Source organism: Acomys minous (assembly GCF_964271855.1).
Source record: "Acomys minous genome assembly, chromosome: 4".
Lineage (NCBI taxonomy): Eukaryota > Metazoa > Chordata > Mammalia > Rodentia > Muridae > Acomys > Acomys minous.
Window position 1 is genome coordinate 1,471,357 of NC_140486.1, and position 26,676 is coordinate 1,498,032.

General features: G+C 39.2%; 1 long non-coding RNA gene across 1 annotated transcript; it reads right to left on the reverse strand.

Moving 5' to 3' along the window:
* Positions 1–6,173: 6,173 nt before the first annotated feature.
* LOC311595382 lies at positions 6,174–25,227 on the reverse strand. Its single transcript, XR_014778422.1, has 3 exons — positions 25,030–25,227; positions 21,058–21,142; positions 6,174–6,614 (listed from the first exon to the last, which is right to left on the reverse strand). It is a non-coding gene; the product is annotated as an uncharacterized lncRNA (long non-coding RNA).
* Between the last annotated feature and the right edge of the window lie 1,449 nt (positions 25,228–26,676).

Genomic DNA, 26,676 nt, shown 5'->3' on the forward strand with positions numbered 1-26,676 from the left:
CCTGACAAAAGGGGCTTCTTCCCCCACCTTATGACCACAGTAAACAGAAGAAGCCAAAGTTTCTATAAACACCTATCACAACAGTCTACAAGATGGCAGATGTTCGGAAGGATGATGGACCAGTAGCAGCAGGAGTTTCTAAACATTGCTCTCAGGAGGTCTGGATGACATGGTTATGGCACACGAGAGGCCATACACAATGGTGGTATGGTTAGCAGTTACCACCACTCAGGATTCTAAGCCAGAAAGCTTTAGAAGTCTTGCTACAGGGATCGTATCAGATGCCTTTCTTCTCAGAGCTGAGAGAAACAGGTGGAATCTTAGAGCTTGTTCCATGGCCAAGGTAGGTCTTGTTCCCAGATTCACAGTTTTTCCCCCTTCGAAGCTTAAAATCAGTACAATACTCTCAGTGTGTTAAAGCAGACTGAGATGCATACATTTAGGTAAAAATTCTAAGTTCTTAGGTGCTGAATTTTTGTGCCTAGAATATCTGAAATATACTTTATACAGTATATTATGCTACATAAAATGATAGTTTTTAACATATAGGCTTTCAGTTTTGTACAAAGATATAAATTTATGTATTTATGTATGTTTTAAGAGCTTCAAGACCTGATTTTATTTATTCCTTTACTTTCAAGGTGTAATCCATACAATGATACTTGTTTGGTGTAGAAGTACTAGCCTAAACCTTTTCATGCATTCTTTTTCATCTTTTGATCTTATAATTATGCAGGTGGCAATAATGTTCATATTTTGATGCACATCCTCTACAGTCCTCATGTCACAATCATTTAATCTTTCAGCTTAAATGGGTACTCAGAGTGGGTATGCACTGAGTAGAAACCGTGTGTTGGAGTTTGAATTTCAATCTTCTTTTGGGTAAAAATATGCCACAATTGCCTGTCCTGGTGATGGGCTGCAGTCTAGTGAGCTTCAAGGTCATCAGAGTAACCAGCTATTGCTTCCTAGTGCAGTGTATCGCTGAGCTAGAGTGATCAGTAGTAGGCTAGGTGCATTATGCATTTTATTTTATTTTATTTTATTGGTTTTTTAAGACAGGGTTTCGTCTGTGTAGCCCTGGCTGTTCTGGACTCACTTTGTTGAGACCAGGCTGGCCTCAAACTCACAGCGATCTGCCTGCCTCTGCCTCCCGAGTGCTGGGATTAAAGGCGTGTGCCACCACGCCCGGCTTGCATTATGCATTTTACACCTAGATGTTTCCCACCTACCATGAGTGTGTCAGGCCATGACCCCATCTTACACGTAGCAGCATCATTTCATTATTGAATGACTACCTGGAACTCCCACTAGCCCGTGCTCTCAGATGTGGAGATGAAGATATTAGACCAAGTCTTCCAGAAGAGAAGAACAAACAGAAAACAGAAAAACACACAGTGTAAATCCAGGTAGCAATGGATGCAAGGAGGAAAAATTGGAACATGAGTGAGTGGCATGGACAGTGGGATGTTATAGTTGAGAGCCTTCCCATGAGATCCCTCTGAGATATGCCATTTAAATCAGGGCCTTCATGAGAAACAGACATGCAAAAGGTAGATGTCCTTGAAGGATCCCTGATGATGTCTCCCTCATGCCCTATCTTTGACATTCTTTAATATAGCCTCATTTCTTCAAGACTATATTATCAGATTGTGTTGACAATAAACTTCTTAGATGGCTGAGGCTTGTGGGTTTCTTTTTAGCCTTGAGATCAGGGTATATTCATTTGGTTACAGTATTTGAACTTTCATTTTTTTTCTGGGGTTGGGGGAGAGAGATCTGTTCACAAAGAAAGGTAGGAGAGCCCTGGGTACTACTAAAAGGTGGAAGTCCTTGTCCTTACATTACAACATGTTTAATGTGTTTCCAAGTTCATCACAAAGTCAGATCTGGGCTTGCTGTTTATAGAAGAATAGATTAATAAGAGAAGAAACATTGTTGTTGACCCTTTATAGATACATCATCATCAGTTAAGTTTTGCTTTGTGAAAAAAATTCTAGACCAGTGAGCATTCCCTTGAAAAATATTATGGTCTTATAAAGAAAATATTACTGTGGAAACCTCTAATTTAGGACCCTTTGACTGTGGGTCTCTGTGCCCGTTCCCATCTGCTGCTGGAATCATTTCATTGATATATATTTTGGAATGAGGTTTCGTTAACTTATCAATGGCACATATTTTTAAAAAGCTCCGCTGGTCAGCTGTTTATTGTGACAGATAAGGTTTATCCAAGTGTCAAACAAAACACAGAAAAGTGACTGACGTTGACACTTCTATTTTCCACTAATGTCGAGGTTCTACATAGGACGTCCATATATACCCAACAGATTAGCCTCAGCAGGTTATAGCTATCAACCTGAGCGAGGCAGGCAGGGGAGGGGTTAAAGAGATGGTATCTTTAAGGGCCTGGGGAGTGAGGGAAAGGAACTAATTCTATTTCAAGTATAAACACTAAAAATAGCCTAGCACAAGATTTAAAGAAAAAAGTACCATGTACCTCTATTCAAAGTAGTGATATTTTTGCTAACAGGTATATTATAGAACATACTTGAACTTTATAGTAACAATGAATATAATATGGCTGCAAAATGTGTGTTAAATATGCAGAACTCAATTAGTTATTTATTTACTAAGTATGATCAACTGAAAATAGGAAACTAGTATTCACACAAGAAAGAAAATACTTGAAATGTTTATATGATATGTAAAAAAAACTCCCCAATGTGAATTGTAAATGTAAAGACAGAAGTCAGAAAGCTAAATCTTTTAAGTTCAAAGGGAGTAAGACCTTGGTTTATGGTACCAAATTCACAGGTTATCAAGAGAAAAAAGGCAGATAAGACTGTACCAAGAGGGAGAAAGAAAATGACATCTTATTTTAATTGTGAAAAAACTAAAAGTTTTTTTTTAAATGAAAAATATTACAGTATATTACAATTGTGTGGATTCTGGTGAAGAATAAAAGACGGTGGGGCTCAGTATTGAACACCTGACAGAGAAAACATATGGATGACCGTGCATGCAGTCATACTTCCAGACATGCGCCACCTACCACACTTGAAGCTTTTGATTAGAAATTATTAAGTATTTAGCAGAAGGCATACCAGCCAGGATCACCTGGAGAAACATCCAGTGAAAAAATGTGAAATGTTGTATTTGTACAGAGTGTACAGGGCATGGAGGTCCCTGTGGTCTATGGGAAGGCCTCAGGATATAAGATCCCTTTTTATTCGAGAGAGGGCTTGGGACTCTATATGTGTGGTACTACGCAAACCTTAAAGTCCCACTGATGTCAAAGTTGAGAAACATTTTATACTCCCATTGTCAGAAAATTAAACCTGTACATCTGTTAGCCACTACAGTTTTGCCCCATTGCATATAATCACTAAAATTAAAACCGAGTTTCTCCTGAAAACCATGTCTCTGTGCAGAAGTTGAACTTCAAACCCCTGATGTTTAAGGCAGTCACTTAATCAAAGGGATCTCTACCTCTAGTTGCAGCCTGTGGGAATTCACAGGTGTAAGCTATCTTCCAACTGCTCCTCTATTGTTTCTTAATGAAGAGCAGAGGCAGATGGAGATTAGCAAGTGGGAAGTAAACATTAATCAAGTGTACGAGATGTAAAGTGTTGTGGAAGGCTGAGCCTTTGGTTTTCTGGGCATGTACAGCTCTTTGCCAATTGAGCTGATGGAACCGCTATTTCACTTCAAAATAATAAGGCAGCAGTTCAACATTTTAGCTTTCACCTTCTCCGTAACTAGCGGAACTATTCAAATGCTTTTGATGTGGTAGCAGAATGATTCCCTTTTGAGAGCGATGATCAGGGCCCTTGTGATTTCCTGGCACAAACTATTTGAAAGGCTGAAATAGGGAAGTGAGTAGCCTGTGATGATACTGAAGTGCTTAGGTCTGTGTCTGAACAGCCAGGAACAGTGGAAATACAAAGCCCAGCTAGAAAGTGTTCCTTGCACCCTGGGGACTTTTACAGGTTCTTGGTGCATACGGATTTTGGAAACTTTTTTTTTTCATTTGGTTTGGATTTATTCTCTTGACCTTGACCATATAGAATAAAATATAGTTTTTCGGTGCCGACAGAACAGAGTTCCATATTAAATGTTCATGCGTGTACATTGTTCATAGTTACCAAATTTTATTGGCTGCTTGTAGATAACTCTTCCAGGAAAGCCTTTCAAATGGTTGTTAGTCCATAAAGCCAAAATGGCAGGCCTGAAATCATAGCATAGACTTGTATTTTCAATGGAGCCATAGAAAATAAAGCATAATAATGCCTGCCTCATTGTTTCAAAGACGTTTTTTCCAATCATTTGCCCATATTTCCTTATCAGAAGCACCGCAGAAACCATTGCTTTAGCAGCAAATGAAGTGGAAATTACTCAGGCATGCTCACGTGAGTTGTACACCCACAGAATAAAAGAGAATGAATGAGTAAATTAATGAAGAGATGGATTAACCTATTTGTATAAGCAGACATTTCAGGGATGGTGAGAGTGATAATGAATTACAGAAAGTCCTTGTGTCACGTATTTGCTCATTGACCCTACCAATTTAAAAGACACCTCTGTTGGAAATTTAGGTTACCTTATTGTAAGAGTGAAATTACCTGTGTTTATGCATTTCCTGCATTTTGTTTTTATCACTATTGTCACATTTCTGAACTGCCACGCAACTGCTTTAAAAAATTATTTCAGACTTAACCTGCAAATAATAATTGTGGGTCGGTGTAGAGTATGAAGTGACATTTCAGCACACAGATGCAAACTATGAGGATCAGGTCATAGCCTAACCTCAGGTCTCCATCATTTCCTTATGCTATGAGCCTTTAGGCTTTCTCTCCCGCAGCCACCGTGATTGCGTCCTGTTCATGATCTGCCTTAGGAGAAGCCAACCCACCAGTGGCAGCTGTCATTTGTGTCTGATGGGATCAGCTGCCATGTTTGCGTCTATGCTGTAAGAGCCTGAGGTTTCCCAGGGAGCAACAGCTCCTGTAAGAAATCAGCCATGGGTTGAATTCAAATATAAGACTTCCATGGTTCTGAAGTCTTGTTTGGCTCATAGTCTTACCTCCTGCTGTCCTACATCTAGATGAAGACATAGTTTTCCTGGGGCTTGGAAACTCAGGGTAAAAAAAAAAAAAAAAAAAAAAACATCAGAGGGGAATTCTCAAATGAACACTTAGCAAGTGCACTGGCTGACTTGAAAATGTGATCTTTCGAAAATATGGTGTTCTTTTCAATTAATGTCAAAGTAGCTAGTTTTGCAGGTGTGTCAAACTAATGTTGTAACTATAGTCTCTGGTTTTTAGCATGAGCCTATTGGAAGTAAGGTTTAATTGTTGTCAATTTCTTTGAGTATCTGCTGAATAATTCTAGGAACATTTGCCATTTTACCTGTACTGAAGTAAATCTGATGTGAAGTCTTCAGCTTTGATTTGTAATACTGACAGCTGCACACAAGGTTGACTCAGTGATTCACAAAAATCTATCCTGAGGAAAATGCAAGTTTCTTATCCAGAGTTGAGAATTGATGATGTACATGCATGCATGTTCTTTGTTAGTAAAACAATTTGAACTACTTTCTTGTTCTGTCTAATGTTGCTATGCTAATAAACATGTTATAGCTTGCATGATTCAGCAAGGAGAAGTCTCTTTCATCCATGAACTGTGGAAGGGGAAAGACTGAAATGTAGCATCTTTTTAGTACTCTGCTTTTAGCGCTGAAGGCCTCAGGTTTCTGGGCTCACTGAGCCTAGCAGCATCTTGTCTGCACAAGATAAACAGTGGCCTGGAATGAGAGGAAACATGGAGGAATAAACTTGCAAACAAAATAAAGAAACTTCAGAGGATTGCAGCTTACATGATTTGTAAAAATGCTCGTGATTTCTGAGTACAGAGCTTGGGATGAGTAGATGTTTAAGGTTAGTACCGAAAGCAAAGGCAAGACTACAATTACATGAGGAAAACTTTTAATATCCCCTTTTAAAAATTTTGTATATATGCAAATGAGATAGTAACCCTGAAAGGTGATTTTAAAGGGATTATAAATATAATAAAATACAAATGTTCTATCATACACTTTATTTAACATCATTTATGTTCCCATTTTATACAAGATTATTTCAATTTTGATAAACTAATTATGTTTCTGCATTTGATAGAGTATATGATGAGTCAAACATAGATACTTGTCTAGAGTAGCAACTAAGGTGGCCATGAAAACACACCTCTGTGCGGCACAATAATACTGACCTTAGATGCAACCCTTTTAAGATCCAACTTCATTTTTATGTCAAGTCCATGTTTCCCTAGCCAGGATGCTCCAAACCAGTGTCCAGCTCTGCTGGGAATTGTAAGAGGTTCATTCTCACAAAAAGCTGCGACGATACTATGAATAGCCTTTTATCTTTGCAGCATTCTCTGGAAATTTCTTCAGTTCGTCATTCTTAATGCAGCATGATCCCTCGTTCCTTTGTCCTTCCATGTGTATCAGGTTTTAGTGCATGGCGGGAATGGTCTTCTTGCTCTCCTCCGCTCCTTTCTTCAGTACGTCTTCAGCACATCCAAGACCAATGTACGTAAATGGGACCAAAAGTCATCTAGAAACTCAGAAGAAATGTGGAGATTTAGCATAGAGTCACTGTAATTAGCAGATTGTAACATTGTGTATAGTAGTCTCTGCCACATCTGACAGTCATAATAACACAAGCATGTGAAAAGTGTGGAGGCACTGGTCATGCTCACGAACACAGGCAGAGCGATCAGACTCTGACTCATGCTAACTATAAATCCTGCTGAAGACTACAACAGAACTGAGAATCGTTGATAAGTATGTAATAGCTGGTTGTTAAAGGCCAAGAGCCTCTTGTAGTTTACAAAGCATGCATTGCTACTTCAGCTGAAAGGCAGAGTCACTGCAATAGTAGATTCAAGGTTTTATTGTTGAAGTACTAGATCATCAGACATCTGAAGGATCACTCAAATCAATTCTATAATATGCTAAGGTCAAGACTAAATGTTTAGGAAAATAAGGAATCTTGTAACAGGAGGAAGGGCTAATTGGATGGATGTTTTTGACCATACTGTATGTGCAGAGAAGCAGAGATTATAATGTTAGGTTTGCAGAGATCTCCAACCCTCTCTATGGAAATTTAGTTGAAGGTGATGCTGAGGTCTCTTTTCTACAAAACAACCTTGGAAGTTTGCCCCTACTTACTTCTTTGGTACCTGTTTAACCATAGTTGCTGTGTGCGTTAGAATAACTACACAGAGCCCAGAGGCCAATTTGTCCACAAAGACATTAGTCAGTGTCATTAGGGCCCTTGCTTTCATGATGAAGTTCATGGTGTGTGTCTTCTGTAAGTTGTACCTTGCAAAGGTAATGTCCATAATAATGGGTCAACAGTATCTGTCAAGGGCTCAGGCTGGAATAAATGACACCAGAAGGTAAATCTGTTCTGACAAGGCTTACTTGGTAAATGGATGCTGTTTTTTTGGTGTGGTTCTGAAGTATTTCTGAGGGAGAATTTGTGAAACTCCAAGAGTAAAAGGATTCCTAGTTTATAGCCTAATAACATCCTAACTTTATTTCTCCTTCATGATTTCTTCTTCTTCTTCTTCTTCTTCTTCTTCTTCTTCTTCTTCTTCTTCTTCTTCTTCTTCTTCTTCTTCTTCTTCATTTCTTGGTAGGCATTCCTGACTTTAAAAATCAGCTTTGGGAGCCTCTTGACCAAAAGGGATTAGATGTACAGTATATAAAAAGGGGTCAAAATCTTTAGCTTTCTGAATAAATCTGGCAATGTTCTTGCTGCAATTTTCCAGTACCTACTGAAGAGAAGATGCCATAGCAGGGCAAGCCATTATATCCACAAATATAGCCGGTGCTCATTATCCCTGTGCCAGCCATTGTTGCTTCTCTATTTTGTCTGTCACAAAGACAAATTGGTGTGGCTACCACATTGTAGGAGATTTAAATCCCATTAATAAGACCTTATTTTCTTGCTTCCTTGGTATACCAGCTTTGATGTCTCGTTCACTTCCCCAAACCATTGCCAACTTAGCATATCCTTACTCCCATGCATCCCATATCTCTTTGCACACATTTGGGATAATCAATAATGCATGTGGACAGTTGTGGCAAGGAATTTGCTGGAGCGTCCTTTAACTGCTTGGAAATGCTATATCTGAACAGCTATATCGGAGCCATCAACCACATCCAGTTTCCCAAAGACTTCACTCTTATGCGTTACGTGGATCACTTTCTGTTTGTTCTTCAGATTGAGAGTCTTGCAGCATTGATTTCTTCCTCCTGCTGGCCACATTAGTGCTCAGGGACACAGAGTTCTAAATTCCAATTTTATCAGACCTGACTGTGTTTCCTTGGCCATGACATCAAACAAAAATTAAGAATCTCTTTCTCTGCAATGCAGGTATGTTATTCATGCTTTCTGGGCCAATTACCAACTGACAACTTAAAAGGTCTCTTGTTCCCACAGGATGCCACAGACACTGGGGTCTGACTTTTCTGGATCAACCTTCTCCTTCTACCTGCTAATACAAGTTGACACTACTGAGCTCTTACACTATACAGGCTCTCTGGAGAACAACTTTCACAACCTAAAGAACTTGCCAATGATCATAAATATTTGTATTGAGACAAATTTTGTGAGTTCTAACTTTCCCAAGACACAGGTATCTGAAACTTCCACGTTGATTTCCCAAAAGTCTGTTGGTATTTTTGCACACATTGACAAGAGTTCAAGGTTAAATGAGGCTCCCATGGGCTTACTCCTTGGATTTTTACTTAACCTAATGCTTCCTGAAATTATTCAGTCCTTTCTTTTGACCGAAAGCTTCTAAAGTTTTGCTGTTATTTAGCTCTTCTTATTTTGAGGTACTTTCTAATGCACAGACAAGTATTGCCCTGATTAAAATGATGACATCATTAGTGTGAACTCATGAGACCCAAATCATCAAATTTTATATATTAAACATTTTTGTATCTCATTAATTCCACAATAATACTGCAAAAGAGACAAATTCTTTACCTTATTGCACATATTCTATTCACCACTGAAAAACTTTCTTATAGGAGAAAGACACCCCCCTCCCAACACCATGGCTATTATTTCTTATTTGGGAGCTGTCCTCATTTTTAGCTGGCCTAGGTAGACACACACAATTGTGATTTGTTAATATGTACCATGCATCTGAAAACCGAACAAGGAAGCTGCAAAAGTGGATCTACAGTCAGAGTCCACTGATATTCAGCTCCAAATTATTGCAAACTTCTAAATATGTACAGGTTGCCACTACTGTAACCATTGCACATGTTGGCCGATTAGATAAAGAGAGCAGTATCTACATAGAAATGCTTTTAAGTAGGTGCAAGACTTTTTATGTACTTTTGAAAAATATTTTTTATTTTTGTAACTGATATATTTTAATTAAACTGCGCAACCATATAAAGCAATTTGATGAAACAAAGGTTCTCATTTTCACAGATACATGAAGAAGGAAAGGAACAGGAAAGATTAAATGGGTGGGAATAGGAGGGTAAAGGATGTAAGGGGGGCGGGGGGGTTATAATGCTGAAGAGCTTCTGGAAAAGTCACAGGAAGAACTGCTACTGAAGAATCTTCCTGAAATATAAACATATAACAAGAGATTGTTCTTGGATTGTTGGAGTTACCCTAGTAAAGGGGCAGCCACACTCCTACTAGAAAGCACAGATTAATAGATAAAAAGTCTGCTATCAGGAATCTGTTACCTCCATTACAGTTTTTGCCAGGCAAGGTTCAACAGGATCCCAAATATTACACACTATTGTCTCTGTTCTTAGTTACTCCAGAATTTTAAGGGAAGACCCTATTGCTGAAATTATCACACGCTTGAATCTTAGGATATGTGAGAATCAAGCTGGCGTTGACATGATAGTGTCTCACCTGCTCACTAGCTTTCACAGTTCTAGAAAGCATTGTGCACTGGAAGATAAAAGTAATCACCAGTCTTACCAAGTTTAGATCTCAGCCAACCACAACACTGATTTACCTAAAAAGACAGGCCCAATGGTGAAACGTTGGCCCAAGTCACTTTGGAAGTAACAAAATATTTTTTGATGGGACTTAAGGCCTGCTCCGTAAGAGGAATCCCGTAGTTATCTAAGCGAAAAATCTCTGGCTGGACAGGCCCTAGGCCCTAGGGGAGACCCCACCCTCAGTAATCTGCTAACAGGACATAATAAAAACTGATTCCTAGTGACTACTCATTATACCCCTATATTATGGCACCATTAGACCCTCATTAGAGAATCTTCTTTTGCAATAGACGATGATTAATACAGACATTTACAGCTGACCAAGGTATTGGGAATGCGTGATGAAGGAGTACTTGGCCCTAAGTACTACATCTATAATGCACCCTGCCCCCAAAGGCTCTAAGAGCTGTTGCAGAGAAAGGACGGAAAGAGTGTAAGAAGAAGAGTGGGTGGATGACTACAGAGAGACAGTGTTTTCCAGACATAGCAGTTGTGCATATGAACACACATTGGTTGTAATAATATGAACAAGAACAGTACAAGTTCAAGCCAGATCAAATCTCAGTAGGAAGTCCTAACCCTAACTCAGGAGCTATTGAGATCCCTTACCTCAGGACCACTGCCAGGAGAAAAAGATGTAGCTTTCTTTATGGATGTGGGCCCTGGCAGGTTTAACACACTCTGGTGCATGGCTTCCCATTTAAGACTATATAGTCAGTACTAATGGTACTTGATGGATTTAAAAAATGACACAAAGTTGGATAGGTACAGTATAGGTTGCTGAGGAGATTGGAGAAGAGGAGAATATGCTCAAAATACAATATATGGGATTCTCAAAATTTATAAAATTATTAAAAATATATTAAAACTCATTCTCATTTTTCAAAATATCCAAAATTCAACACTAACAACTGATTTCTGTGTGTGTGCTTGGATCAATTCCAATAAAGCACCAATTTCATATGGAAATAACATGGAAAAGATGAGCCTGTCCATCTCACCCAACTGACCTTTGGTAGCTCTTCTTGTAGTTCTTAGTCTTTATTGATATGCTAATGTAGATTCTCTCCAAAGACAAGCTATCACTATTCATAGAAGGGAAAAAGTTTAAGAGGGTCCCAAAGGAAGGTTGATAGAACACCCAGTGAACTTTAATTACTCAACTTTGGAGTGTGATCAAATCTAAAACCCTGTGAGAACAGGAAATGAAGCATATGGCCATGAGCCTAATTTTTTAAAGGTCATTTAGAATTTTTGAAATATCTGCAAATAGATTTCTTTCTTATATGGTTTCAGTGTGTGTGTGTGAGTGTGTGAGGTTATGTGTGTGTGTGCCTCTGTGTGTGTGTATACCCATGTGCATGTAATTGTGTGTGTGTTACTGGGGATTTAACCCAGGGATTCATTCATGCTTAGAAGTTGCCTAACCCTGATGTACATCCCTCGCAGATCTGTGTGCTGTTATTTGTGTTTAAGTCTGTTTCACATACGGCAGCCACTCTGACAGTAAAAAAGCAACACTTAGACTGTGTCTGACTGCAGTTAGCATGGTTTGGGGAGCCCAGTCCTGTGGCAGTAATTAAGGAAGTCTGTGAGGCTTACCATCTTGATGTCTCAGTGCTCTGACCAACACCAGTTCTCAGAATAGGCATGGCACGAGAATGTCACATCAAATGGGAACTTTCAAAGCTTGCTGAATAACTTCAATTTCTGCACCTGTGGTGTTATTCTTTATTGTTAACTATTATGACCCAAAGCAGGAAATATAGACCATGGCCACATGAGCTGGTCACTGGTTGCTTTACTTATCCTTCATGGGCACAGGGTGTATAAACAGAATATCACACGGCCTTGACAGACCTTGCTTTGAAGCCCATATAAACTTTCCCCCAGATAAACCAATTGCAGGAAGCATGACCCCAGCCTGCAGGCCACTCACAGAGAAATGAGACCAGTTGAAGAACAGCTACACAACTCTGGCTCCCCAATGTCCACACAGGAGAAGGCACTGACTCAGAACTCTCCAGAAGCAAACAGAATCACCAAGAACTTCTCCGGAAGTAAGCCTATTTATTTCTGGAGGAATGAACTGCCACTATATCTTCAGGTTTACTTTTTGTAACTATTATTTTTCCTTCACTGTTTGTTTAATAATTTTGATTGTAAAAGTGAGATTATAAAAAAGTTTTCTCAGTTCTGCCATATTACATATACTGCCTGAGTTAAGTTGGTGCTGCATAAACCTCTTGAGGGCCAATCCCCTTTTCTCTACTTATGTGGGGATGTTCTCTGTCCCAGGGAGCCCTGCTTGCAACTAGATCTTGCTCAGAGGGAACTCTGGATTTCTGGATATTTCATGTCAATTTTTGTCTGCACAGTGTTTTGTTAGTTTTCTACAGAGGCTTAAATCTGCCCACTGACACTGCTATGATGTTGGTTCTCAGAGTCATCCATTTTCTCTCTTCTTATGGGCCTGTTAGTGTTATTATGTTTGCTCATGTTGACACAGAAAACTCTTTAAACAAAGTTCTCCAAACTGGAAGAATAATTCCTGCTTCTTCCAAGGTCCATATCCATGAAATGATCCAAAAATTAACAGAAAACCAGTGGTTTCCTCTTTCTTTTCTTTTTTTAATTTTTATTAATTTATTCATATTACATCTCAATTGTTAGCCCATCCCTTGTAATCTCCCATTCCTCCCTCCCTCCCGCTTCCCCCCCTACTCCTTTCCCCTATGTCTGTGACTGAGGGGGACCTCCTCCCCCTGTATATGCTCATAGGGTATGGTTTCCTCTTTCTAGGGTTTCCCCCCCTTCCTTTCTTCCTTCCTTCCTGCTACTTGAAATTTTACACGCACGCACGCACGCACGCATGCACGCACGCACGCACGCACGCACGCACACACACATCCCCCAATGTTACCAGAATGCACCTTCATTTTTCTCTGTGTTCAAACCAAGAAGAGACTTGATACCCTATGAACATATACAGGGGGAGGAAGTCCCCCTCAGTCACAGTCATAGGGGAGGGGAGTAAGGGGAAAATGGGAAGGAGGGAGGAATGGGAGGATACAAGGGATGGGATAATCATTGAGATGTAATATGAATAAATCAATAACATTTAAAAATGGGTTAAAATATCATACTTAAAATCTCAGGTTCTCAACGTTCACATTCCTTTAAAGGCTGCTTTGTTCTGTACAACAAATTCTTTTCCTTATAATGCACTAGTTTTTAGTTTTCATCCAGAGTAACTATTTGATAACACTTCCCCAATGTACTGTTGGGGACTGATTTTGATTTGATTTCATTTCAGCCCCAGTTTACTCCTTGTAACAGCTGTTACATTGTAACTTCAAGTAAAGCATTTGTTGAGAAGTGAAAGAAGAAAGGAAGAAAGCAAGCAAGCAAGTAGGGGAGAGTGATTTGACTTAGTTCATTTGTAACAGTAGGTAGAAATGATTCCATCTGTAAAGATCAGATGAAAGCACGTGAGGTAACATTTCTGTTTCCTCTCTGTGTCAGCTGTGAAACTTGAGTTGCAAGGTAGTAGAACGTACTGTACATTTCATTTTTCCTTATGCTTAAAAATTTTGTTGTTTTTACATGTTGATATATCTAAATAGACAGCTATCCAGTCAGTTGATCTGAGAGCTCAGATAATTTTGTTATATAAGGAGGAGGAAAAAGAGCAGAAAGGATAAGAGGAGGAGAAGAAAAAAATGACTTTCATGGTTATAAATATGTGTGACAGAACAATGGACATTTAATTATTGTATCATTGCAGGAAATAACTGCTTTGTTTCACATATGCATCTAGTATAACCATAAGCTACAGTTCGGCCAGAAGAGATCTGATTAATGCCTGAACTGGCAGGTCTTCAATTAGCGTGTGATGTGTTTTTTTGTGCCCTTTTAGAAGGAAAATTGTAAACTGTCATAACATGATTCTAAATGGAAAGATAATGTCAAAACTTCTTATGAAACACCCTGAGATATTTCAATTCTCTTAGCAAGAAAGAGCACAGATTTAATTACGGATCAAAATGCCTTCTGCGTCAAGTGAAAAGACATGGATATTGGAATTCCTGCAGTGCTACTTATTTTTCAACATGACAAGAAACTAGAGACCTAAATGTCCAAGTGATCCAATTTATATTTGTTCCCATGGTTTCTAATAGGTAAGCATTCTTCATACAGCTCTATTGAAATCAGAAAAGGTTAATGAATTTCTTGACAATATTTAAATATATTTGAACTTATTTTAGGGCTAGAATAACACTCAGAGGCACACATTTGCAACTGGGGGGGTGCTAGTAATTTACTGCCAATACCATATTTACTAGCAGTGTGGTTCACTGACAGTGTTAGTTTATTACATCATTCCTGGAGTTTAAAAGATCTGGAAATAGAAACTTCCATAATAGCGTGGCATAGTAACCGTGGAGTGAGGGGCATGCACTAGCTCATGTGTATGTGGCAGGAAGATTGGCATGTGCCATGACATACATTCAGACGAAAGCCCTAAAGGGATCAGTTCTCCTACCATGGGTGGGTGGGGCCTGGGTACCCTCACCCAGTGACCTATCTCTCCAATCTGTCATCAGTCCTCTACCACGAACTTCAGATTGAAACCTTGCCATGGCATTTATGTCACCCACAACTTTCTCTTAGATAGGTTTTCCTTAGTAGAAGTCATACTCATTGCTTTTTTTTCTTAAACCATTCCTTAAAAATCTAGATTGCCATGAAAAGTTCATTAAGTCAGCTTTCACATCATTGTATCAGAGGAATAGACACAGAAGCCACAGAACAGTGACAACTAAAGGATCGCTTGACCTCTGATAGGAGTTAAGTCAGTGAAACATTTGTGACCTTCAGTGGACAGAAATAACTGATAGAAAGGCAGAAAAGCTGAATGATATTTTTAGTTTCTGAGCCAATACTTATCTGAAAGTAAGATTGTTGGTTTTACCTATGTTTTTCTTTGCCTGGTCTAAAACACACAAAAAAATATGTCTAAAATATATTGTAACACATTTCTCATTAATTTGTCAAGTTTGAGAAATACCACTTATCAACATTTTTCTCCTGGGGGGGTCAAATAAGACATTATTATTTAATAAAATTATGGAAAGTAACAATAAGATATACACTTTCATTTAGCTACGGGACATTTTCTTTGGATTACTTAACTGGAAAAAATGGGTACAGTAAGAAACATAAGGAATTTATGACTATATATTAAGTGTGTGTTTCAATTAAGAGATTGAGAAAACTAAATTTTAAAAGTAAACATGATATATTTCAAAGCCCTTCCTAAATCACCCATGAATGTCTTATAAACACCACATATACGGACACAAATGCACAGATTCACATACACAGAAGCATCATCCTTTTGCAAGGTTGCATAAACTCTCAAGTCATCCTGACTGCACTATAGATCATGTCTACTTAGGGATGGACCGCTTCCATTTTGTTGTCCTTTTCCATCTCTATTGCTGATTTTGTTACCCAGTTTGGTGGCTTTTTTCTGTGTTGCTAGTCTGCCCCACCCCTCAACTCTATAGGCTGGATTAATTTCCCCGTTTGCCTCTGGGGTCACTGGAGATATTTGTGTAGGCTATTGAGTTCTTCAATGTATCTGTAAAGTCTGTTGCAGAGGAATTCTTATCTTCTGCAGGAATCATATTGCTTTGCTCTTCTTTCATGTTTCTTGTATTTCTTTTCTTTTTAAAAATATATTTTATTAATTTATCCATATTACATCTCAATTGTTATCCCATCCCTTGTATCCTGCACTTCCTCCCTCCCTCCCATTTTCCCCTTACTCCCCTCCGCTATGACTATGACTGAGGGGGACCTCCTCCCCCTGTATATGCTCATAGCGTATCAAGTCTCTTCTTGGTAGCCTGCTATCCTTCCTCTAAGTGCCACCAGGCCTCCCCATCCAGGGGATGTGGTCAAATATGGGGCACCAGAGTTCGTGTGATTTCTTGTAGTTCTATATTGCATTTTTACATCTATTTCTTTCCATATAATTTCCATTCTTATTTGTGAATCTTCTCAGTGATCAGCTTCCTGTTGAAACTCAATCCCTAGTGCCACTCAGAGAGTAAAAATAATAAGGTGTTGTACCAGCAACATCCCCCAAACACGCAAAACATACAGAGCAACCTTGCATTCACTAAAGCCTACTGACACATCACAAAGGCCACAACACAGAAAATGGGCACGAATGGTGAAGTTATTATATCAAGTTTAAGATTATTTTGGTGATGAACATGGGAAAAGTAAATTTATAGGGGAAAAAAGTGGAGAATTAACTTTAAGTAAGTGAAACGAAACAGAAAAAGAGGATTGGAGGGAAATCTAAGAGGAAGAGAAAATTGTAACAATGTTTATACATACTATTCTATTATGAATTACAATTGATACTTTGACCTAATGATTATTATGACAATTTCATCTTGTCTCAAGAAAATGCAAAAGACAAACAGGCCACAACAACAACAATCAAAGAGCAAGAGAAACAAGTTTTGGTATTCTGTTGCGTAGGTAAGGGATAATAGATAAAGTGTGAATGTTTTCACTATAAAAAGTGCCAATCTTTTAGGGACACGGAGAGCTTGATCTATCATTACATTATATGCATTTTCAGAACGAACACTTGGGTCTCTGTCGGTGTGCAGAATTTTAACATGTCAATTTAAATTGAATTTACTCATTTATTTCATTTGCTGTTTTTGAGATAGGATCTCATATGTACCATGCTAACCTCAAATACACATTTTGAGCAGCACTGGACAAGGAACCCATGGCTTTGTACATCCTAGCAACCATTCTACCAATTGGCCTATGTTTCAAGCTCAGACAGAGATTTAGTACATTAGCCCTTTTTAGTCTATATGCCTACAGGCCAGAAGAGGGCACTAGATCTCATTATAGATTGTTGTGAGCCAGGAATTGAACTCAGGACCTCTGGACGAGCAGCCGGTGCTCTTAACCTCTGAGCCATCTCTCCAGATCTTTTTAGTCTACAAAATATATTATGGAGTGCATGTATTCACATTTTACCTTCCTACCCTCTGTGGCCTACAAAATACTGCACTTTCCAAGTAGAAAAACATCTTAGGTGCTGAAAGCCTTGAGCTATGCTGCACACTTCAAAGAAGCACCTTCTGAGGCAGTTTTAAACTTGGCAGAACATGACCTCACATCCGTTGCCTGTACTTTCTTGCCCAACCAGCTAGAAAATCCCTCCCTGGAAAAATGGAAGTCGAAGGTAACGCTGTGGTGCTTCTTCCGTTCACCTGGCACCTGCCGCGGCGTCCTTAATTCTGATTATCCCAGCAACAGATTTTGCCCTTCAACACTTTGTTCAGTAGAAGTATAAAAAGAGGCAAGCTGTTGACAAAATTGGATTTTTCCCCCTGAACTGTGCTCGTGATTTAAAATGGAGCTGCAGAGAGGAGAGGGATTCCGATGCCAGGTTTTTCTTCAGTCTCCTGGGTCTGCAGAAGAAAACAGCTAAGACCAAGGCACATCACCCACAGACTCTGGCTTCTCTGGTTTGCTTCCTTTTCTGTTCTTAGTCCTCCATAAAAGTTTGCAGAATGACAGGAGCTTATTGCAAATACAGGGATCGTGGAGGCCTGAATGAGACCACTTTTGATCCTCGGTCTCTACATCATGAAAGAGGGGTGTCTGTGCTTCTTATTTACGTAACACTGCTCCTTACCGTATACTCACATGTGCGAATACTTGGGCTCCAGCAGAGCAGGTGAAACTGTTTGGGAAGGATAAGGAGGTGTGGCCTTGTGGAGGTGGTGTGTGGGAGTGGGATTTGAGGTTTCAAAAGCCCATGCCATTCTAATTAGCTCTTTTGTTTGTTTGTTTGTTTGTTTGTTTTTGTCTTCTGCATTCAAATCAGGATGTCAGTTCTCAGCAGCTGCTTTAGAACCAAGCCTGCCTGTCTGCTGCCATGCTCTTTAACATTATGGTCATGGACTCACTCTCTGAAATTGTAAGTTCAGTAATCTGTTTCTCCTGTGAGTTGCTTTGGCCATGGTGTCTCACCATGACAACTAAAAATTAACCAAGAAGAGGATTGATGCCTCTGGGTTGTGAAGCTTGATTACCATGCTTTACATTTTTTTTCTAGTACTTTTGAGGCTGTCTGTACATCATGGAAGAGGGGTGTCTGTGTTTCTTATTTACAGAAAACTGTTCCTTACCATTTTTTTTTTTTTGCAAAAAAGACAAAGACTGTGAAGTATAAGGCTCACTGTAAGCTGAAGGAACTGAATTGCTCTGGATATCTTCAATGTCCCAAACAGGAAAATGTCAGCCTGTGAATCCCTTCCCCTCAAGCACTGAGCTTCTGCTTAGAGGATTCCTCAGTCCAGCGGGAGACAGAGAAGTCACTGAGTTAAGAATATTGCTGACAACAGAGCCCAGTGAGATATGTAGTGGACACTTCATGTGGACAATCATGTGTTAACTTCCACATATGCCTATCACCTCAGTTTTCTCATATTAGGAAAACTAATATTATTTTGGCAAATTCTGAAAGTAGACCATTGATATTTCAGAAATACTTACTGTGGAATTTTACTTTCTAATTTTATCAGCTGGATGGCTACTTTGGGTGGCAACAGAAATATTATCAGGGCTAGGAATAATAGTATATTGTACCTGTAATTACAGCATTCTGGGAGAATGGTGAATTTGAGGTCAACCTGGTTTTTATAGTAATACCCTACTTACCTCAAAACAGTAGTGAAATACTTGCTTAGAATGCACAAGGTCCAACATTTGATCTACAGCACACACACATGCACACACACACACAGAGAACATATCTGGATACAGACACATATTCTCCTATAATCTGTGTTCTTTCTATATTTTTTATACATTTTGTACTTCCCAGTAGGAAATCAAATTATACAGAAGTAAATATCTGTATTTTCTTTTTACAAAAGAAAGCCTTGTCCTTGCTAGCAGGTGCTCTACCACTAAATTGTACTCCTAAACCTCATTTCACAAGGTAACCTCTAAAAACATGACATAACGGTGTTGTATAATACACCTAGTTTGTAGAACTTTATTATGGAAGCTCAGACAACTGAGGTACTTTTCCCCTATGATGTACCCTATTTACCATTTTTATCATTCATACCTTTTTTTTTTTATAGTTAGCAGAGCAGCCTCCTAGATTTCCAAGCCATATCTTGGGTCTATGAATTGACCACACTCTGTTACGCAGCATATGTAATTAGGATTCTTTACCTTCAAATATGGAAATTACTTTACTTACATTGGATTTTTATAATGCATGGAATGAAAGCAATGTCACACCTGTCAATCAGAGTTGTGTTCCTTTTCTTCTGAATTAGGGATGCAGACACCCCTAGGACCCATACCTGATATCCAATACAACGTAATGAGCCTGTGTTTGCCAAGGATGCAATAATAATTTTATATTATGTTATTGACATCATTTAAAATTTGAAATTATTTGAAATCTCCAAGCTTATTTGGGGCAACATGAGATTCATACATTGATCAACAACAGGTCAGAATAAATGAGAGCCTCTTCTGGGAGGTGTTGGTCTTTAATGTTTCAAAGGAACTATGTGTGGGCAGCAGCGGTGGTCCACTTTCCACACAGGCCTGACTTCCCTGTAGGGAGCCAGATTATACAGAGGTAGAGACCTGTATTGTTTGTACAAAAAAAGAAACACTACCTTTACTGTTATTATTTATTTAGAAGCTTTTCAGAGTGATTGATTTTTCTTAATACCTATATTTTGTTTATTTTTCTGCATTGATTTTTCAATGTGTCTCACAGTCTGCAGTTTTGCTTGTTATTCTGAGCCCAGCAATTGCCTGTTCTTCCTCTTTTCACTCTTTATCAAATTGGCTGTTATTTTTTAAAGTCACTAACCCTCACACTTACATATGACCCTTTTACATTTTGCTGACGCCTTAATGTATTTCTCTTCCACTATAAACCTGAGGCACATCTTTACCTGCCAGGAAGCTGGCTTAATGTCTTTATCTTTGGCAGTGCAGAATGCTAAGAAAGCCCTCTGAATTTGTGCACACGTGAACAGACTTTCTGTGAGGCCAGACACAGGATGTGAAGAGCGTTTCCTTTTACTGAGAGCTGTGCTTGCCCTTTCTGGCGAATGACTGAACTTACTTCTTTGAAATGTATTGATCACTTACTATTTCATTTAAAAATCTGAATATAGAGAAAAATCTGAACAGAGAAAGCACATTGTGTGTGTGTGTGTGTGTGTGTGTGTGTGTGTGTGTGTGTGTGTGTGACTAAACCAACTGAAATCTTGTACTTCACATGGTTGTAAACACACGTCTTTTTATTTTCAACTAAGTACTTTGTCTTACTTATCATGCTAAAATCTGGTTACAGGGAGTTTCCTCTCTAGGTGAGTAAGCAGATGAAGGAGACCTCCTGTTGAATGCAATCTCTGTCTATGAGTTGTCTACCATAATTTATGGGGACAAAGATCTGAGGAAGTGGCTGCTTCATAATACCCAAGTAGCTTTCTTTGACATGTGGTTGTCAATCAACATCTTTGGAGTCATAGAAGACAATTTTGTGCATTTCCCACGGGTACAAGAATTAGCTTATATCCCTCTCCTATTCCACTAAGGTTGCAGCCAGCCAACAGATCCACCACTAGTCAGTATAGAAGCGCTCCTCTTAGTGGCTCCTGTGAGAGCATGGTGCTGTGATGAGAAACCGTGCTGGCATGAAGCTGGCTTTGCTGGCATGAAGCTGGCTTTGCTGGCAGCAGGCTGTATGCTCTGGTCCTGCTCACCTCCTATTGCGGTTGGCAAGGATATCATGCATTTGTACCCTACATGGCTGACCAGTCATACAATGTGTTCACTTGTGGCTGTATCACTTACAGAACTCTTCTCCTATGTTGTTTTCCACACGGTTATCACGAAGAAAATGCATGTCTCACCTGCTGCCAGGCAGCACCCACAGCAGCTACTCAGAGCTTCCTGTAGCATTTTCTCTGAGGAAAGATGGCTCCGATGGAAAGAGACCTAATGAGTCAGCAGATGAAACCTATGTCAAGCTTGTGAATGACTAGACACACGTGAGGAACTAAGCATAAGAGAAAAATGAAGACAAACTGCGTGAAGCTGATGATAAACAGAACATAACACAGGGAGCTAAAATGAAGCCGACTAAAGTAAAAAAAAAAAATCCTGTCATATTCACAAAGGTTTAGGAAGATACTGTAATCAGGGCTCAAGAACCAGAATGGTATAGGAAATGAACACCTCATGATTTAAAAAAAAGGGGGGTGTCCAAAGACATTTTATAAAGGAGATGTGAGTAACTCCTTGGAATGTTAAACATTATAAGAATAAAAATGCTAAGGCCTTATACAATGGGTTTATAATTTGCAAGGTGGAGGAGTTTTTCTCTGATAGAACTGACTGCACACACTTGCCACTTTGCACTGCCCCATACGAGGCGGCATGGCTGGTCTGTGTAGTGATAGCCCATGCGACGCCTAGGAAGGCTCCTCCCCTCAGACGTCTGTACCTGTGAGTGTACTCCCCTATTAGCAGTGTAGCCTCCCTGATTATGTAAGTGGACGTGGTGAGAGGGGCATTCACCATCCACTGACACTCTGTTGAAGTGATATTCTACGTTTGCTCTCTGCTTGGGTATTGAACGCAGAGGTCAGACAGCCTGCAGGGGCCTCCAGGTCACCTCTACTCATTAACACTGCAGATTCAGTAATGCAGCCTCTGATAACCTTTTAAGAGAAAGGCAATCAAGTCAACACAATAAAAATATTCTTACATTTTGTACAGAAAAATCAAAGATTTGATTAAAGTTATGAAATATATTCCTTATTAAACTCAGTGGATTGCAAAGAGATAATAATAAAGTGGAAAAAGAAAACAGCAAAAAAAAAAAAAACCCAACAACAACAACAACAAAAAACCCAAAAAACAAAAACCCATGCAAGTAGAAGGTGGATGTGCTGGGGTAAAAGACAGGGTTCCATGGAATGGGAAGAGAATAAAATAATGTTATTGGGGTAAAACTATAAGTGACCAAATACATTATAAGCAAGTATTAATTTGCCAAAGAATTAAAAAAGAAAATCTTCAGCAGTAAAAGCCTGGGAGAAATTTTCTCAGATGAACGGTGTTGGGGTGGTGGTCTGGGAAGGGTGAGAAACAGGGCAGGACTCTCCATCTTCTGTCCTTCTTATGCTTGACTCGTAAATAGACACACGAGTTACTCTGAGAAGTCAAGAAAATTCACTTTGAACATTTACACAAGAGTTCCTCTATAAGCATAGAGCATGTACATGATCCAATATTCTATTTGGCATGTTATTATACATATGCAAATGTTGTGTTCTGTATGGTTCCACTGACCAGCCTGACTGGGCAATCAAAGGAAAAAAAAGAAAGAAAAGACAGGTAGACTGGGAAGAGGTAGATTGGATTCTCTTCTGTAAAATTCCAGCATCCTGGAAGCGCAGAGCATTTTTTAATATATATACAGTTGAACAGAAGTGGGTTCACTGCAGACAGCTGAGGATGGGATGGAGTTAATACACACCCATAAACAGGGAGGCAGGATCTGTGGTATTCTATTTAGCTGGATCAAGTGCAGGGGTTTGGCTAATCTCAGTAGGCTCTCTCCCTGATGAGAAATCTGGCTAGGCATGGTGGCACAGTCCTTTAATCCCAGCATTTGGGAGGGAGAGGCAGGCAGATATCTGTGAGTTTGAGGCCAGTCTGGTCTACAAAGTGATGAGTCCAAGACAGCCAGGACTCTTTTACAAAGTGAAACCTGGTCTAGAACAACCATTAAAAAAAAGGGGGGGAAAAAAAGAAAAAAGAAAAGAAAAAAGAGGAGAAATCTCTAGGCTATAAATATTAGTGTTGAGTAAAGCTATTATGGAATATTCTGCACATACTATCAATGTCCACACACAGACAGAAGGAAGAGTTTAACATGTTCCCACAGGTCACTCTTGTGGCAAGGTCATGTCAACAACACATTCACTCTGGACTTCACATGGCTCAGGGCTTCGTCTGCTCTCTACCCATAGAGCTTTGAACTGTCATTGTAAAACATTTGGACAACACTAATAAAGTGAGTTTTGTTCTTAATGTCATTTGTCACTCTGGCACTATTCTGTCACGGGTCTTGTGAAGTTCTCTGCTGTACACTGACATGAAACATGCGTGCACAAAACCGCATGGAAGATTTTGCCTTATTTGCATGCATAATTTAAGCAAAGACAGTTTCCTCCAAACATTGTTCTTGGACTCCTCTCTGATACAGCAGTGTGCCAGAGAGACATTTAAGTCATCAGTACCGGTTTGCCTCATGCTATGTTCTTTTCTCTGCTGTTTTAATTTTCTCATATTTGGCAGCATAAGGACTGAACAATAGAATGGGGAAATTTAAAACTTAAATTTATGCCATTTCATTAAATATATAAAAATGACCACTTTACCAAATCTTCACCGATGTAAAACAAAAACTAGTTGATTAGCAGATTCTGTATATGTTATGAAAAATCAGATCAAGGTTAAATGGAAAACCTTCACATTATTGATATCATTTCAAAGTTTTATAGAAACAACAATTTTGTTATATATATTTTCTGTGTGTGTGTGTGTGTGTGTGTGTGTGTGTGTGTGTGTGTGTGGTTTGTGCATGTGTCCATGTGATTTTACATGTCTGTGGGTACACAGGCATAGGTTGGTAATTATGTGAAACCCAGAGTCATCCCTGAATGATCTTCTGCATTGTTGGGGGGTGGGGCTAGTCTTCCTAACCAGCTTGTTCCAGGGATCCCCCCTCTCTGCCGCCTGAGGTAGGAATTGTAGGTATATTGCTGAAGTCTCCATGCCTACCTGGCAAAGACAAGTGTCATGCAGACCTGAACTCCTGTCCTCCTGGTGAGGAAGGAGTGCTCTCCTCAGCCTTCACATTGCTCCATTTTACATTTCTGGATTCTCATTGCTCTGGTAGATTATTTGATTTGGATCTCATTTTCTGCAGCCCTTGGGTAACTTTTAAGCAGAGGCATGATGGGAATAAATGTATGCGAGTTTCCAAATATTGGAGATCTACGAAGACAATGTTCTAATTTTCACTGGAATGTGGAAAGTTAAAGAAAAACTCATTTTTTTTTTTCAAAATGAATGAAGGCAGAAAGTGTAAACATTTTGACATCTGGTTAAATACTGATTCTTTTTTAAGTGAAACAAGAGATGTTTCATATATTCTTGAAAAACAATTATTTTTTATAGCATAAGTTTGAAACACATTCCATCCACTTATTGTTCAAGTTTTAACACTGGCCATGGTACCCAGTGGAATACAGATATTTTTCTGTTTTATGTAGACTACCTAAACTATTACAAGTGTTAGCTGATGAACCTGATTTATCTCTGTCCTGGAAAAACAGGACTGCTTGTTACGACTCCCTGTAGGCTGTGTGCCTTTCTCTGCCAGTGACACGTAATGAGACGTGGCATGTTGCTTCCAGATGAGAGAATGTAAGAGTTCATTTATAATTCTCCATACCCCCTTCCCTAGAGCATTTGGCAAAGAGGCCAAACATTTCAAACTGCATATCTACTAAATGGCAGATAAATTAGGACAAATTGAAAGCAAGTGGTAAGAATATATATATTTTTTGACCTAGTTAGATTTACATGTAAGCAAATTAAAAACCATTACTCTGTATAAAAATGCAAATCTGACTCTGTGATTTTTTGCTGCAGATACTTTAAATAGAGGAACTAAGAAAGGTTAAATATGAAAGATGGAAAAGATATTTAGGGAATTGAATAAAATAATCTAGTATGTGCATACCAATATTAAGTTATGTTCATATTAAGGAAAGAAGTATTATGTGGGATAAAGATTGACATTTCACCATGATAAGATGTCATACAAAGATATTAATCCTCTGTCAAATGTGTAGCTGGCAGACTCTCTCCAATTCTTGTGGGTTTCTTCTTCAGGCGGCTGATATTTCTTTAGCTGTACAGGAGTGTTTGTTTTCATTCCTTGGCCATTGAGTTCTGCTCGGAAAGTCCCTTTCCAGTCCTATGTGCTGTAGGGTTCCGCCTGTATTTTCCAGTCCTATGTGCTGTAGGGTTCTGCCTGTATTTTCCAGTCCTATGTGCTGTAGGGTTCCGCCTGTATTTTCTCTTAGCAGTTCTAGCATTTCGGTTTTCACATTGAGTTCTTCATCCACGTGGATCCAATTTTTGTACAGGGTGGTATGCCTGGTAGAAGATTAATATCCGGAGTATATAAGGAACTCCAACAACAAAAAATCATGAAAACAAATGACCCAGTTTAAAATGGGACCCAACGGAGGAGAGTTCTCAATAGAGGAGATAAAAGTGGCTAAGGAGATCTGGGTGTGGTAGCCCATCTCCAAAATCCCAGCAGGAGGCCAAGGTAGAGATGCCTCTGAGTTCGAGGCCAGCCTGGTCTACAGAGTGAGTTCCAGGGCAGCCAGGGCTACACAGAGAAACCCTGTCTCCAAAGAACCAACAACCAACCAACCAACCAACCAACCAACCACAGACCCAGCTAAGGAATGCCTCAAAAAGTGTTTATCCTCATTAGCAATTAGGAAAAAGAAAATTTGAAAAACCTTGAGATTTTATCTTACTCTGGTCTGGCTAGCTGAGATCAACAAAACAACTGGCAGGAAGTGCTGGTGAGGCCTCAGAGGAGGGGACGCCCTCATTGGCAAGAATGGAAACTGGTGCAGCCACTCTACAAATCATTGTGGAGAAGTCGACCTTGAGCTATATGACTGCTGGGCATGCAACCCAAAGGACTCAACTTTCCACCTCACAGATACTTATTCAACAGGGTGCCTGGCTTCCCTCTTCACATCAGCTGGGAAACTGAAACAACTTAAACGGATGAATGGCTAATAAAAATGTGGCACACAATGGGATGCTATTTAATTGTAAAGAACGATGGAATCATCAAAGCTGAAGGTAAATGGGTGAGCTGAGAAAAGGTCATATTGAGTGATGTGACCTAGACCCCAAAAGACAAACGTCACGTAGTCCTCATCTGTGGTTGATAGCTCTAAATCATCAGATTGAGTATGCAACGTGGAAACCAGGAAGCTATAAAGGGACCATAGGTGGGTGGAGTTGGGAGGGAAATAGCAGGGTACAGCTGATATGGAGTAGGCAGCAGAATAGTGGGCAGGGGCCTCTGACTGGGGAGGAGGAAGTAGAAGGAAAGAAAAATTGGCAAATAACATCATTGTTTGGTAAAGCATTAAGATTTCAAACTTTTGTTTAACCTAAATTATATAAAATACATATGTGTATGAGCATATATAAATATATATAATACATTTATAATAAATATAATATATACATATATAAACTATAGCTAGGCTGACAATACTCTCCACAAGAAACAGACTAAAAACAAAATTCAGTATAAAACACGGGATTTTTTTTTCCTTTCAAAAGGTTGGTCAGGGTAGGTCAAGTGGCTCATCAAACAGTATATACAATAGAATTCATGTAGCCTTTGGTTG